The sequence below is a fragment of the Bombina bombina genome, chromosome 1 (genome assembly GCF_027579735.1).
Source record: "Bombina bombina isolate aBomBom1 chromosome 1, aBomBom1.pri, whole genome shotgun sequence".
NCBI classification, from domain to species: Eukaryota; Metazoa; Chordata; class Amphibia; order Anura; family Bombinatoridae; genus Bombina; species Bombina bombina.
In genome coordinates, this window is record NC_069499.1 from 1,356,764,423 (window position 1) to 1,356,779,446 (window position 15,024).

The window sequence follows — 15,024 nt, forward strand, 5'->3', positions numbered from 1 at the left end:
CCTGCTGGCGGCTAATTGGCCGTCAATCTGCAGGGGGCGGCGTTGCACCAGCAGCACACAAGAGCTGCTGGTGTAATGCTGAATACGGAGAGCGTATTGCTCTCCGCATTCAGCGAGGTCTGTCGGACCTGATCCGCACTGCCGGATCAGTTCCGACAGACCTTTGTTAAATAGGCCTCTGACAGTCATCCTTTTGGCGACCACCCCTTGTTATGTCTGAAGGTGCTGGGTTATATACTTTGCTTTTTGTAGAGCCCCATAGAAGTCTTACCCTCTCCCAATAACTTTTTACTTTCAATTTGTAATATTTGTTATAATCCGACTGTGCTAATTTTTTACTTTGAACGCAATTAGTGCTTGAGTGAAAAAAAAAAACCGCCCCACATGTAATCTGGCCCAGAATAAATCTAGCCCAGAATAAGGAAGTTTCCCTCCTTGCAAATAAGGTAGTAAAAAAAACAATGCACATTCCCTCGTGCCACCCATCCCATCCATATTTTATTATTTTTTCTTATCATCCAACCTTAACTCTTTTCAAAAATACATCTACTGTATGTCGTCTTTGTCTTTTTTTAAAGGGACAGTCAAGTCAAAAATAAACTTTCATGATTTTAAACAACTTTCCAATTCACTTCCATAAATATGCACACTTTTTTAAATAAACACTTTCTGAGGCACCAGGTCCTACTGAGCATGTGCAAGATTCACAGGATATACGTATATCCATTTTGTAATTGGCTGATTGCTGTCACATGATACAGTAGTAAGAAATGTAACAAACTTTTTTACATTTATCAGAGAAAAATCTACTACTTATTCAAACTAAGTGCTTTTGCATTGTCTTTTTATTATGCACTTAATGATCATGCTATTCTACCTTGTTTAGTAGTCCTTTAAATAGATTACTTTTTTTAGGGGTTTGTAACCTTTAATAAGAAATTACAGAAACACATGTATCTGTTTTACCATCTTACTGGCAATCCATTATGGTATATTTATAACATTTATGAGAGAGAGAGAGAGAGAGAGAGAGAGAGAGAGAGAGACCTATGTGTTGAGAGAGAACTGAGCATGCTTTTTACATGTATGATTAAAAATTGAACATTTGCTGTCAGGGATGCTGTTACTATATCAGGAAAGTGCCAGATATTCTGTGATATGAGAGAAGTGCACTGATCTCATTAGAAAGGTTCCACAAGACTGCAGTCACATGATTAAGTGTAGGACTTCTGGGTTCTGTTTCCTGCTTAGTCTGTGGATGCCATGTTTAGCTGTGGGATCTGTCAGAGGTAGGTCTCCTATTAACATTTCCTTACAGAAAACAGTCAGTGGGTGCCCTGCGGCACTGCATGATATCTAAAAAAGTGTGCATCTCTTATTAAGGAGGATTACAAAGGATGAAAGCCAAGCAGCAGTGGGGGGTTTGTCATTGTTTGTTTTTTTCCTGACCTTCTCTGACTTACAGAAAGCGCAGCACTTTGATCTGACTTCTTGTTAAAAGTCTTTATTTTCCTCATAATGCTCTCAAAGTAATCTGTTTGAATCCGAGGTGACAAGAGTGCGCGGAAACAGCAGGTACAAGGCCTGAAACGCTTCACCCATCTCAAACCGAGCAGAAGCATGCGCCCAAGTATCTGATTCTTCAACATAAACACATTTTTATGGCTGAACAATAGAGCTGGTTCTCACATTTCATGTTAAAACTGTTGTATTTCAGAAGGTTATAACTTTGCGCCATGGATCTGACGAAAATTTGTCAGTTAACCTTGAACTAACAGTAATCACAAGCACAAGTAACAAAGTAAATTGAGTAAATCAGCTCTCTCGTTTTTGAGATAGTTACAAATAATTATAATTTTTCACTTTGCACATTCTATTGTAGCACCATTTTTGTATTATCTAGTGACATGTATACAGTATTTCACACTTGTTTAGCACTGGGAAATGTAGCACTTTCAAGGCCTCTAACAGCTACCCCCCCCCCCCAAGACTTGTAACCTAAGACCCCCTAAGTTACACAAAATAAAAAACACTACCATTATCAAAAATAAAATTATATTTTTTTACCAAAAATAAAATAACAACTAGTAAGCCTGTCCTAAAACTAAAGTCCCCTTAAAAATAGCCCACCCCCTAAAAAAAAAAACTTTACTAACACTAAAACCTACTCTAAAAATTGCCCTTAAAATTAAAGTAATTTGCTCTGTTGCATCCAAAATACCCTATATTAAAACCAAAGCAACTCCCCGCAAAAAAGCCTACAGTATGTTTAAAAAAAAAAGATAGAAGTGCAACCTGCAAAATTGCTTAATAAAACATAAATTTAGGGGGGGCGGAGCAAGCCATCAAGCTGAGCAGAAGCTAAGCACCAGAGCTCCGTGAAATTTACACTATTTTCTGGCAATCCTGCCTATAATTTGGGGTTAATTCTCCCCCACTAGCAGTGGGATAGTGCCCAACTGTGGTCCGCTTCTCTGGACGTGTTTTGGAGCATTCCGGTACGAGCCTTTAATTTACCGGAAGAGGAGAACCGGCACATATTCAGGAAAGGCCGGGGCTTCGGCCTACAGCGGATCCCGCGATCACAACAAACTGACCGGAAAGGCCTCTAAAAGTGGCGATCCAGCTGTACAGACCCTGGCAAATCACAGAGTAGGTCCTACAGTGAGGAGATTGCGTTCGAACAGGGGTTATCCTTAAGGACAGCTGAATTGCAAGGAGCAGGCTGGCGCCATCTTGTCCCACATGTAAGTGCGCAATCTTCATCACACAAGCACACTTGGCCCATCTACAGCTCTGCACAGTGCCAATTCCCCATAGACTCATATGATACCTGCTCTCTGGATATATTGAGGTCCCTGCCTCCATCCTATAATATATGGGGTACTGATTCTGCAGCATAAGTCTGTGAGGCACTACCAGGCTACACATTAAGTGCTGGCTCCAGACCCCTTCAGCGACCACCAGACTGAGAGGAATAAGGGTTTAAAAACACCTCACAATCACCTCTACCCTCTCGCACTGCAAAAAACCCCAGGGACTGAGACATTTATTCCCCAGTAATTAACAGAGCACTCCCAATATACTGAGTTTTATCTTATTAATTTTTCTTTATTTTTGTGCCACTATTCCTGATTTATCCTCATAAAGCAGTCAAGAGTGCAGTCACTTAGGGAAGCTCCATTTCCATTCTTCCCTACATATTTTAATCAGTACTCAACAAGTGACCTCCAGGCCTGCCATAGACCACTGTCTTCTCATTTCAGACTGAAGCCTCAGCACTCTAAAGCTTGAGTGCGCTGTGTTAACACCCCAGGAGGATAGTAGAGGTGCAGATTTCATTTTTCACTACAGCTCTCTCACAGGTCTCTCCCCTCCCTTTCCCGCCGGCCCTGATTGCCTGCGGGTCATACCCCTATACCCTCTCCCACATCGTCCTAAGGGGACAATTCCCCAGGGGAGAGACTAGACCAGAATACACACCCTAGTGAAAACCACCTCAGCTCCCAGGCCTCACGGCACAACTATCAACTAGCTCAGCTTCAATTTGTATGTGATGCCAGGAACTGTGCAAACAATGTGCTAGCTCTATGCATTGATGCCATAGCCCCAGTCAGCCCTGAAGCTGATTTCTTTATAGTGCAAACCAGTCTTTCACTTTTCCCACTATTTACCTTTTATATCTCATGCCACTACAATTACAAAAGCACAAGATGCCACAATCCTTTAAAAGAAAACAACATTCCCACAAAACTCCGAAAAGAACAGTGGCGGACCACTTTAGCCAACACACATCCAGGCAACAATCTGGCTCGGAAGAGGATGCCTCAGACACAAGCAGCCTTAACGATGCTCGCATCAGAACAACACTTTCCCAGGCCACAGGCCGCCTACAACACCAAGATGCTGACACTGATAACAACCTAATGGACTCTATCAAGTCGCTCCTGGCCTCGCATCACGACTCCCTCTCCAAGAAGTTTGATAAGGGACATGCTGATCTGAAAAGGGACATAGCCCTTATAGGAGAAAGAACAGATGCGCTGGAACGCAAGCAGGAAGATCTCAGAGTAGACCACGGCAATCTCTTAGATTACTCGCAGAGTCTGGCAGAGCAGATCACTGACCTCGAGCTCAAACTTGCAGACCTTGAGGATAGGACTCGCCGCAACAATATTAGAGTGAAAGGTATCCCTGAATCTGTGCCCCTGCAGGAACTCGAAAAATTCCTCCAAGACTTTTTTGTTGCAGTCCTAGGTCCGGAGATTGAGAAAGAGATGCTCCTCGATAGAGCCCATAGAGCCCTGAGGCCGAGGACGGCCGAGGGCGATAAACCAAGAGATGTTGTCGCCCGGCTACATTATTACACTTTTCGAGAGAAACTTCTGAGAGCCCTGGCAGGGGACAAGTCACTCCCGGAGCAGTATGCTGACATTCAGGTCTTCCAAGATCTCTCTCCCCACACTCTCCAGATAAGAAGACATTACCAACCCTACACTAATATCTTGAGAGACAAGGGCATTAAATACAGGTGGGGCTTCCCTGTCAAGCTATACATCAATAAAGATGGTCAACAATATGCGGCATCCTCACCTCAACAGGCAAGGGAATTACTTCAAAGATGGAGCCTACTGCCACAAGACCCACTGATACCATCCCAAGCAATTGTACCTGGTAGAGGCCTGAGAGCATCAGCCCCTGAGTGGGGCTCCCTTCCACAGAGACCCAGCAGTGACCAGAGGAATACCTCAATTTCTAAGACTAGAGACACTCCCTCGTGAGATACTCCATCCTGGTCATTGCTCTGATGTGCATATAGTTATCTCCCCAATTGGGGGCTTACAATTGAGGGACTCTTTATTACTGCAGAGACTGACTCGTGTGTACCGAGGGTACACGAAGATTGGTGAGACTGCTAAGACATAATGGATGTTTTCTCTTTTTTACATTAATGTTCTCTGGCTATCTCCTCTCCTCGCCTCCCCTCCACTTCCTTCTTGTTTTGTTTTCCTTTTTCTTTTTTTCAACTACTCTTCTTCTCTTCCTTCTTTTCCCCTCCCTTTCTTACTCTACCTCCTTGTGCCTGTAATTATCTGTAAATTGTACTTATCTAACTCATTAAGGCCAGTCAAACGAAGTTGTAACCTGTGGCTCACTATGTTCCAGCACTTTTCTTAGATGACCACTGCGTAGTGAGGCACCTTCCCTAATTATACTAAAGGGATATCCCACGGTAGTAGAGTACATTAACAACAGCTCTACACTCCCACTCTAGATTGCCTACTCCCTCTAGATAAATGAGTGCTACGTAAGAGAAGTGATTCCCCACCCCCCTTTTTTCACCCCATTGCTTAGGTGCGCTCTATCTAGAGTTGCGCTTGCCTTAATCTTCAGTTAAGAGGAATAACTAAGAGGTAACGTGTACAGTAAATAGCTTTACACCCCCGCCTTGGGTAACACAGCACCTAGAATAAAAAAGACTACGCATGCCTGAATATCCTTGCCCCTCTAAACTACAACTACTGAAGTAGCTGTCTCTCTCCTTACTGGGATAGGCAGGAGCTGGGGTCCCTTGAACACCTATTTGGCATTCATCTCCCATTAAATAACAGCCTGAGTTCCCTGAACTACATAATCCCTAAATTGGTTCTTTTGGGCTGATGGTCATCATTATGTGATGTTAGTTGTATCCATGTTGTTACTGTTTACTCTGTTGATGTTTTTACTGGTATTTATGTATGTACCTCAAGTTATATAAGATGTCTAAAAACCAATATTTGCTCAGAATCCTCAACCTGGCGACCACCAGGTCCTCACGTTGCTGCTGTTCTGACTGATATTTATGCATATACCTCACAAAGGTCAGATGGCTATCGTCAGGAGTTGCACACTTTTTTAATCCCCACTAGCGACCAATATCCCTAATGTTAAGTACATTATTTATAGCTATCCATACACACCCTTAACATATGCCCCATTGACTGTGTTGATCTCATACCATTTATACTAACAGTCCCCCCACCTGTGCCTGATCAACCAGGAATTAGATTAGTTCTCAACTTGGTGGCCGTCAGACTCACATGAGATATTAGCTCCAAGGTACAAGATCGACACCCCCCCCAAGCATAGCCCCTGCGAACTGACGATGGCCATCATATATTGTCTGTTTATAAGGATGTTGATGTTGTTTATTGTTGTTTTTCCTGTTATTGCTTTGGGCTGTTCATCCTAATACCTCTGTTCATAATAGCAGAAATTCGGGGCCTGGAATATCTTCCCCCACAAGAGCACCGTGTATACATATAACCACCCTTGAGGAGACATTATGGACAGAGACCCATAAGTACAGACTAACACACGAGTCTTCCATTCTCCCCCCCAATATTCATTCTTGCAGACCTGAGATTAGACTTCCCGTACCCCAATTTTTCTCTTAACCTTATACCAGAGATAACGGTGTGCACCCATTACAGTAATATAGTGTCAGACCCTCGCTTACAGCGAGAAAATTACAATAGTGACTGGGGGCGAGAGAGAGGGGGGGAAGGGTTTTCTCTTTCTCTCTCTTTCCCTCTCTCTCTCTCTCCCTATTCTTGCACGTTTCAAACTGACTGACTGGGGCTCGGCTATCTCTGCTGGCCTCTCCCCCCCCACATATCTATAGTTGTGCTCTCCAACTGTTAGTTGTGAGATCACTCATTGTGATAGTGTTTATATACACATCGACATACGCTAGTAGCGCTTGAACCTCACGACATCCTGTTCGTGGCCTGAAGTGCTCCAACACCCGCCTCCCTCCTTTTCCCACCCATATCCCCCCGTCCCCACTTACCTGCGCCACCCCCTCTAAAACCTTTCCCCTTACCCGCAATTGAGGTCCTCATTTGTTACCCAGGAGGAGCCCGCTCATAACATGGCTCCTGTTTTGGCTGCCACCCTGAACGCCCAGGGACTTAACTCGCCTACTAAAAGGAGTCTCCTGCATCACTACCTATTTGCCCACAAAATACACTTAATGTTCTTGCAGGAGACCCACTGGGAAAGGGGCTCTAAACAGCCCAGGAGTTCCCCTTTATATCCGATCTGTGAAACTGCCTCCTATACGAAAAAAAAAAGAGGGGTTGCCATAATGATCCATCGTGATGTCAGTTGTAAGATAGATCATATTGAACGAGACCCTGAGGGTAGGTTCCTTATTCTAGTTTGTGTCCTGAATGGAGCCCCCTACACGTTGGCTTCCATCTATGCCCCGAATTCGGGACAGATCCCCTTTCTCCGAAAATTCTTGAACAAGCTAGATCCAATCAAGAGAGGACATCTCTTGGTGGGGGGCGATCTGAATTTGGTCTGGAACCCAGTGCTAGACAAGAAAAAAAACACAAACCACCCAACCGACCGTAACCTACTTTCACTCTCAATGGCCTTTCGTAGGCTAATGTATCAATTTGGACTGTTTGATGGCTGGAGATGTTTAGCTCCGACCGAACTAGACTACACACACCACTCGGTGCCCCATAATTCATACTCTCGGTTGGATTATCTGCTCTGCGACTCATGGACACTTGACAAATTTGCTGGATCAAGGATCATGCCCTGTCCGTGGTCAGACCACGATATGGTTAGTGCCCAACTCTTAGACTTACAGTCCCCTGACGGTAGGCCGTCCTGGAAGCTTCCAGACCAGTGTCTCGCGGAAACAGAGATTCCACTTCTAAATGAAATCATCCTAGATTTCTTAGCACACAATGACACTGGAGATACGAGTCTTGAAATAGTCTGGGCCACCCTCAAAGCGTACTTGAGAGGTCATTTCATAAAGAAAAAGGCCCAATAGAAAGCGGCTCATAAGATTCCCTTATCAAAGCTGTATGCCGAACTAAGGCTCCTAGAGAAGGCCAACAAAAAAGCCCCGGACCCCACTCTTGCCACCCAGGTGGGGGCAATAAGGTCTGAGATCAATAAACGAGAGCTTTTAAAAGTGCAAACCAACCTATTCAAATTAAAACAAATATACTATAGTAAAGGGAACAAGGCCGATAGGCTTTTGGCCCGCAAACTTCGTAATAGGGCGGTTGCCAGTAGGATCCCGGCCATCAACTCTGGCCGTGGCATGGTCTGCTCTCCTAAGGAGATTGGTCAAGCCTTCTCAGACTATTATGCTACCCTTTATGATCTAGACAGTGGCTCTAATGACCCACCGGCGAGTGGTGGGGAGTTGGGGCAATTCTTATCCAAGTTGCGTCTACCACAGCTGAGTGAAGAGTCTGCAGCAGACCTTGATAGACCATTCACCTTAGAGGAAGTGAAGGCGGCCGTCCTGTCCCTTAAACCCCACAAGGCCCCTGGTCTGGATGGCTTCTCTACCCTCTTCTACAGAACCTTTGTGTCTCTTCTTTCTCCTCTTCTACTCCGACTGTTTAACGATGTGGCTAAAGGAGGCAAGATGTTAGGGGAATTCCTGGAGGCTACTATTATGACCATCCCTAAAGAAGGGAAGGACCCCAAGGAATGCGGGAGCTACAGGCCTATCTCCCTTATAAATGTGGACATCAAGATATATTCTAAAGTTCTTGCGACAAGACTAGGGAAACACCTCCCTTCCATAATCCATCTAGACCAAGTCGGATTTGTCCAAGGCAGACAGGGCTCTGACAATACCCGTAGACTGCTGAACATCTTCGCTGAATCACACGACATGGGCCTGCCCCTTCTCACCCTGTCATTGGATGCCGAAAAGGCCTTCGACAGGGTGAGATGGGAATATATGTTTGAGACTCTGAGAACATTTGGGATCCCGCTCTCATTCTGTAGGGCAGTTGAGGCCCTATATACCCTTCCCACAGCGGTGGTTAAGGGGCTAGGTTTTTGCTCCCCTAAGATACACATACGTAATGGAACGAGGCAGGGATGCCCCCTGTCGCCGCTCCTTTTTGCGATGGTTATGGAACCATTAGCGGAAGCCATTAGGCAGGACACCCAAATCCAGGGTCTGTTACTGCATGATTCAGTACAAAAAGTGGCATTATTCGCTGATGATCTTACACTTTTCATTGCCGAGCCGACCTCATCACTCCCACCGCTGATGGCTCTTATTGAAAGATTCGGTGTACTCTCTAACTACAAAATAAATGTAGCCAAGACGGAGGCGTTCTCGATTCATTTAGATTTTCAAGAACAGAGAACCTTGCGACAGCAATACTCCTTCAAATGGTCTACTAGAGGTATCCGGCACCTTGGGGTCTTCTTGTCTCATGACAAGGAGACGGTCCTCCATGAGAACTACCACACCTTGTTGAAGGCGGTTGACAAACACCTGAGAGCAAAGAAATATGACGAACTCTCCTGGATGGGAAGAATTGCAGCTCTGAAAATGATGCTACTACCCAAGCTAACGTACATTATGCGATGTATTCCCCTCCCAGTCCCAGATAAACTTCTGAAACATTTTCAGACCCTTTTTAATAGATATGTCTGGAACAACAAGAAACCCAGAGTCGCGGCCTCAATCTTACAGTCCCCCCTAGATCTGGGAGGGCTGGGATTGCCAAGCGTGAAGATGTACTATGAGGCGGCAATGATCTCTCATGTCTCAGCTTGGGGACGAGACCTCCCCCCCACGAGATGGAGGGACCTGGAACAGGCATCATTACCTGCCTATATAGATCTATCTGATTTGCTGTGGTTCCCCCCGCATCTTGCTACCGTACACACCATCTCTAACTCAATCGTTAGAGGATGCCAAATGCTATGGTACAAATTACGACACCACACACAGATCGCCCCCCATCCCTCTCCTATTCAACCTGTACTCCCCATACAGACCCTCCCCAATATGAGACTGAACTGGTGGTGGCAGATCGGAATTTTGACAGTAGGCGACTTCTATGTAGAAGATCGGCTACTAACACAAGACGAGATGGTGGCAAACTTTGAGGTCCCGAGGCAATTGGCATTTGAACTTCTAAGATTAAGATCCCTACTAAAAGCCTGGGGGTTCCTGAGAGATGCCCCACGGCCTCTTACGGCTTGGGAAGCTCGATGGAAAACGGGTCTCCAGACCTATAAACCCCTCACGGCACACTATCGATGCCTACTGGTTCCCCCCACAATTCCTAAGACGAGACACATGCTCTCCTGGGAGACAGAATTACAAACGGTATACTCCCCCAAGAAATGGACATTGGCCATCACCAAGACCAAGGCGGCCTTACATTGCACCACGATGTACGAGCTCTACTTTAAAATGCTCACCAGGTGGCATCTGGTCCCAACCAGACTGCAGACCCTCTACCCTAATCACTCCCCTTCCTGCTGGAGAAACTGTGGTGGCATTGGCACCCCACTACACACCTGGTGGACTTGTCCCAACCTAAAGGCGCTCTGGGGTAAGACCAGTAAGATTTGTTGCTTGATGGGTCTTCCAGAGATAAAGGACCCCGGAATAGCCCTTCTCCACTTGGGCTTAGAGAAAGTGCCTCCGCACCAGAGAACCCTTCTTATATATATACTCACCTCAGTTAAAATGGCAATTGCCAGGAACTGGAAGAAAGTGCACCCTCCAAAATGGCAGAGTGTAATGGAATACCTGAACTATGTCAAGTCCATGGAAGACTTTGTCTACAGAATCCGGCGCAAGTCGGAAACTTTTTGTCTTGTATGGGAACCCTGGGAAGCTTGCCTGCAGAGCCTCAGAGCTAAATCCTAGGACTCCCTGCCCCCTAGTGTTACTGGCCCCCGATACGGGTCCAGGACGGTCTGTCCACCCTTCTCCCCCCCCACCCCCCCCTCCACTCAATGAGCTCCCCCCCCCCCCCTCCTTATCTAATATCCTCTCCCCCCTCAAAGGGGGTACTTCAGCCCGCAACAGCGCAAAGATGACTGAATCTTGATTTCACCCTCTTGGAGCGGTGGCCCTTGTTGGCCCCTTGTATCCGCTCAGCTGCTTATACAGGCAATATCCACATAGCAACCGACTACTAGCGTAATTCCGCTTTTATAAAGCAGATCAAAAGGCGGAATAAAAAAATAGACGCCAAAACCTTAAACCTACCAACTGACAACGACTCTCCTAACCTGTAAACGCTCCTACTCACTCCTTATTTCACCTCCCACTCAGGTATAGTTTGATCTCTAGATCTACTAGGAATGGAGGTAAAAACCTGGTTATATTATGCAATATCTATGTCATTTCAATGTAATACGAGATACCATTTTTGTGATTTTTGTGTTTACTCGATACTTGTAACGTTTGAAAGAGTTGTGATAACCTATTTATATAATAAAAAAATATTTTTTTTAAAAAAAAAAAACGTAAATTTAGTAGATAATACAGGTCTTATAGGTAAATTCCTTCTCCCCCCCCTACCTTCCTCCTCCTAAGGCAATCAAATGCTGATAACACAAGTGCTTGGTAATAAGAAGAAGAGGAGTACCTTGATTGAAGAATCTAGCAGTCTAGGATCTGCAATAGAGTTCCGGGTGGATGGGAGCACTCTTGTCAGAAGTCGGACATATACCGTATACCATACGGACCGAGAAATTGCTCGGTAAGCTGCATCAGCTGTTCGCCGGCGTGAGCTCCTCCACACTCCAAGCTAGTCCGGAAGATGCACGTCTATGACGTACGTGTGATGCGTCACGGGGGGAGGCAATTATGCACTGCCTGGTAACTGCAGAGACCGGACTCAATGAGGTAACCAGTAGGCTCCAAATAACTGGTGTAGTAAATGAAATCAAGGCCTGAAACATGTCAGCATTGGTGCTTTGCCATTTGCTTTGTTGTGGGATGCTTCCTACTTTTTAACATCCTGTGGAATAATAAAAGACTTTTTATTTATCATCAGTGGCTCCACATCCTTGATTTCATTAAAAAAATAGTTTAAATATTGCAGAACAATCACTGCTCTTGTGTGCTTAAAAAAAAAATCTTAATCTAAAATCCCTATCCTACAAAAAAAAGAAGTGATTTAGCTCTTTTGCCATGAAAAAATAACCTATCCAAAAAAAATGCTTTTTTTTAGGCATTGCCCTAAGGTAATTTCATCTCTTTTGCAAGACAAAAAAAATCTTGAAAAAATTCTTATCTAAATCCCTATCCTAAAATCAATCCTAAACTAACAAAAAACTACTAAAAAAATGTCCTGAAAAGGGCATAAGTTAATAATCCCTAATGATAAACCCCAAAAGTTAGTACTCAACAACTTGAATCCGGCTCATTAGGTGGGCAGCTACGATGGTGCTCCTCTTCTGCCTTCTTCCATGGCGACGCTCCTCTTCTATCTTTATCTTTGGCAGCGATCTAATGCATCTTCTTCCATCTTTCATCATCTTTTTCTTCCACCTAATGTCATCTTCATGATGTCACCGCAGCACACGGAAGATTGAATGCCAGGTTCACCCTTATATAAGGGAGGCCTTTGCATTTCTATTTCTATTTTCAAATCCAAATTCAAATCAGCAAATAGAATGAAAGCTTTTTATATTGGCTGATTTGAATTTGGATAGTGATCACGCCTGTGATGTTTAGGAGCACTTCAAATACAGCAACCAATCCCTCTTTCCCGCTTATAGTGACAACGAGTGGCGGACTTTTGCTGAATGCACAATCCCTATTATTTCCTATGGGAGACACCACTACTGGTCGGGCTGTGACCCTTTGTGAGGTCATAAAGGCATTTTCCTGGTGGTCTGGCAATGTTTCGAATATCAGGGCCGAAGTGTTAATGCATGAAGTGATAAAGGGACATGAAACACATTTTTTTCCATTATCGCTACAGCGGATTATGTCCGCCAGACACATGATAAATCGACCCCATGGTCTATCACGTGTTGGACTGGAAAGGGATCCTCAGTGATGAAGTTATTACTCTAGTTGTGCATATAGCATACTGAAGGGTTAGCACAGTTTTAATGTGACACAATAGACAACTCTCAAACAACTTAAATGGACAGTAATCACTTAGGGATTTTTACATCAACGGCTAAATTACAAGTGGCACGCTAATGATAGCGCGCATGATACCCAATATCACTAGACTGCGTTAATATTAGAGCTTAATTTTGATATTATAAGTCCATGGTAAAGGGCGCTAACTAGAACTAGCGTGGCCAACTTCACTCGAGCGCAACCATTACTTAAATGGTATTAAAAGTTGAAAGCAATAGTTTGCGCTTGAGCGCAAGCCAAAACTGTGCTAAAATACTTTACGTGGCTTGAGACCTGGAGGGATATTTAGAAAAAGGGTTATCCTTTTGCCCCTATAAAGACCTGGACTTCTTTGAGCTAAACAAAGATTTGTTTAGATTTTTCAGAAGTATAAAATTGAAATTGTTTTTTGGTAATAAACATATTGGCATAAATGACAACATGTTAAGTAAATCTGACAAATGCTGTGCTATCACCCCAAAAAAGGTATAATCTATACAAAAAGAGTACATTTACACCCCAGGTTCATAACAGCAGTCTAGACACATTCATGAAATTGGTTATGTCTGACATTAAAGAATTAGAAACAAAAGTAACCAAGGATAGAAAAAGGAAAAACTTGAATTTATCTAAGGTTGAACGAGAGGCCATTAAAACTATTAAACAAAAAGATAATGAAATCATAATCAAAAGAGCGGACAAGGGCGGAGCCACCATAGTCCTAGATAAAGAGTATTACATAAATGAGATTCTGACACAGCTACAAGATACTGACACCTATCAGAAATTAGACACCAACCCTATTTTTAAGATCCAGAAAGAAATTAAACGTATTATAACCAATGCCATTAGAGCAGGTATCATTGATAAAACAATGGGAGAATATTTATATAGAGAACATCCAAGAACCCCCATTTTTTATACTGTACCTAAAGTACATAAAAACATGCAAAGTCCTCCGGGGCGTCCCATAGTCTACAATGTTGAATCTGTATTCTCTAATATTGCTGTTTTTTTGGATAAATTGCTGCAACCGTATGTAGAAAAAATGTCCTCATACATTAAGGATACAAGTGATTTTATCAGTAAATTATCCATACTAGAATTAGACTGCTCTAAATGCATAATTTACACATTAGATGTAAAGAGTTTATACACCTCAATAAAGCATGAGAGTGGCATCGGTATAATAAGACAAATGTTAATAACATCAGGGGAATATAATTTGCAACAAATTGATTTTTTTGAAGAATTACTGAGAGTGGTGTTATTTTACAATTATTTTATTTTCAGGGACTCTTGGTATATACAAAAGAAGGGAACGGCCATGGGGTCTAATGCTGCCCCATCATATGCCAACCTTTACATGAATTTTTTTGAAGAAAAATTTGTCTATAGTAACCAGCTCTTTCAGAAGTATGGCGCCACCTGGTGGAGATTCATAGATGACATCTTTGGCATATGGTGGGGCAGCAGGGACTCCCTGGTCCGCTTTGTGGATGAGATCAATCATGAGGTAACAGGCCTAGAGTTCACTTTAAATTTAAGTGAAGAAAGGATGGTGTTTCTTGACACTGAGATATACAAAAAGGGTACTGAATTAAAAGTTGATATACATTGCAAAGAAACAGATCGCAATACCCTTTTAAGGTATGATAGTTTTCATAACAATAGGTTAAAGGACTCATTACCTAGGAGTCAACTTATTAGGGTGGACAGAATTGTCAGTGAGCAAGAAATAAAAAAAATCAGGTTTAAGGAAATGGGCAAAAAGTTTCTAGATAGAGGGTATCCTGCAGTGCTTATTAATCAAGAGATACAAAATGTACATAGAGTAAGGGATAGAGATAAAGCAAGACAAGCTAAAGATGATAAATTAATCTTCATATCCCAACACAATGAACACAGTAATAAGATATCTAAGATTATAAGAAGGCACTGGCATATCATCCAGGATTGTAATAAAGAAATAAAAGTATTGCAGAATAAACCCATTATGGCCCACAAGCGTGTTAAAAATCTTGGAGACTTTCTAGTAAAATCTGACTTAGGATCTAAACGACCAAATAAAGAAAGGTACATCACTGAGAGGAATGTTG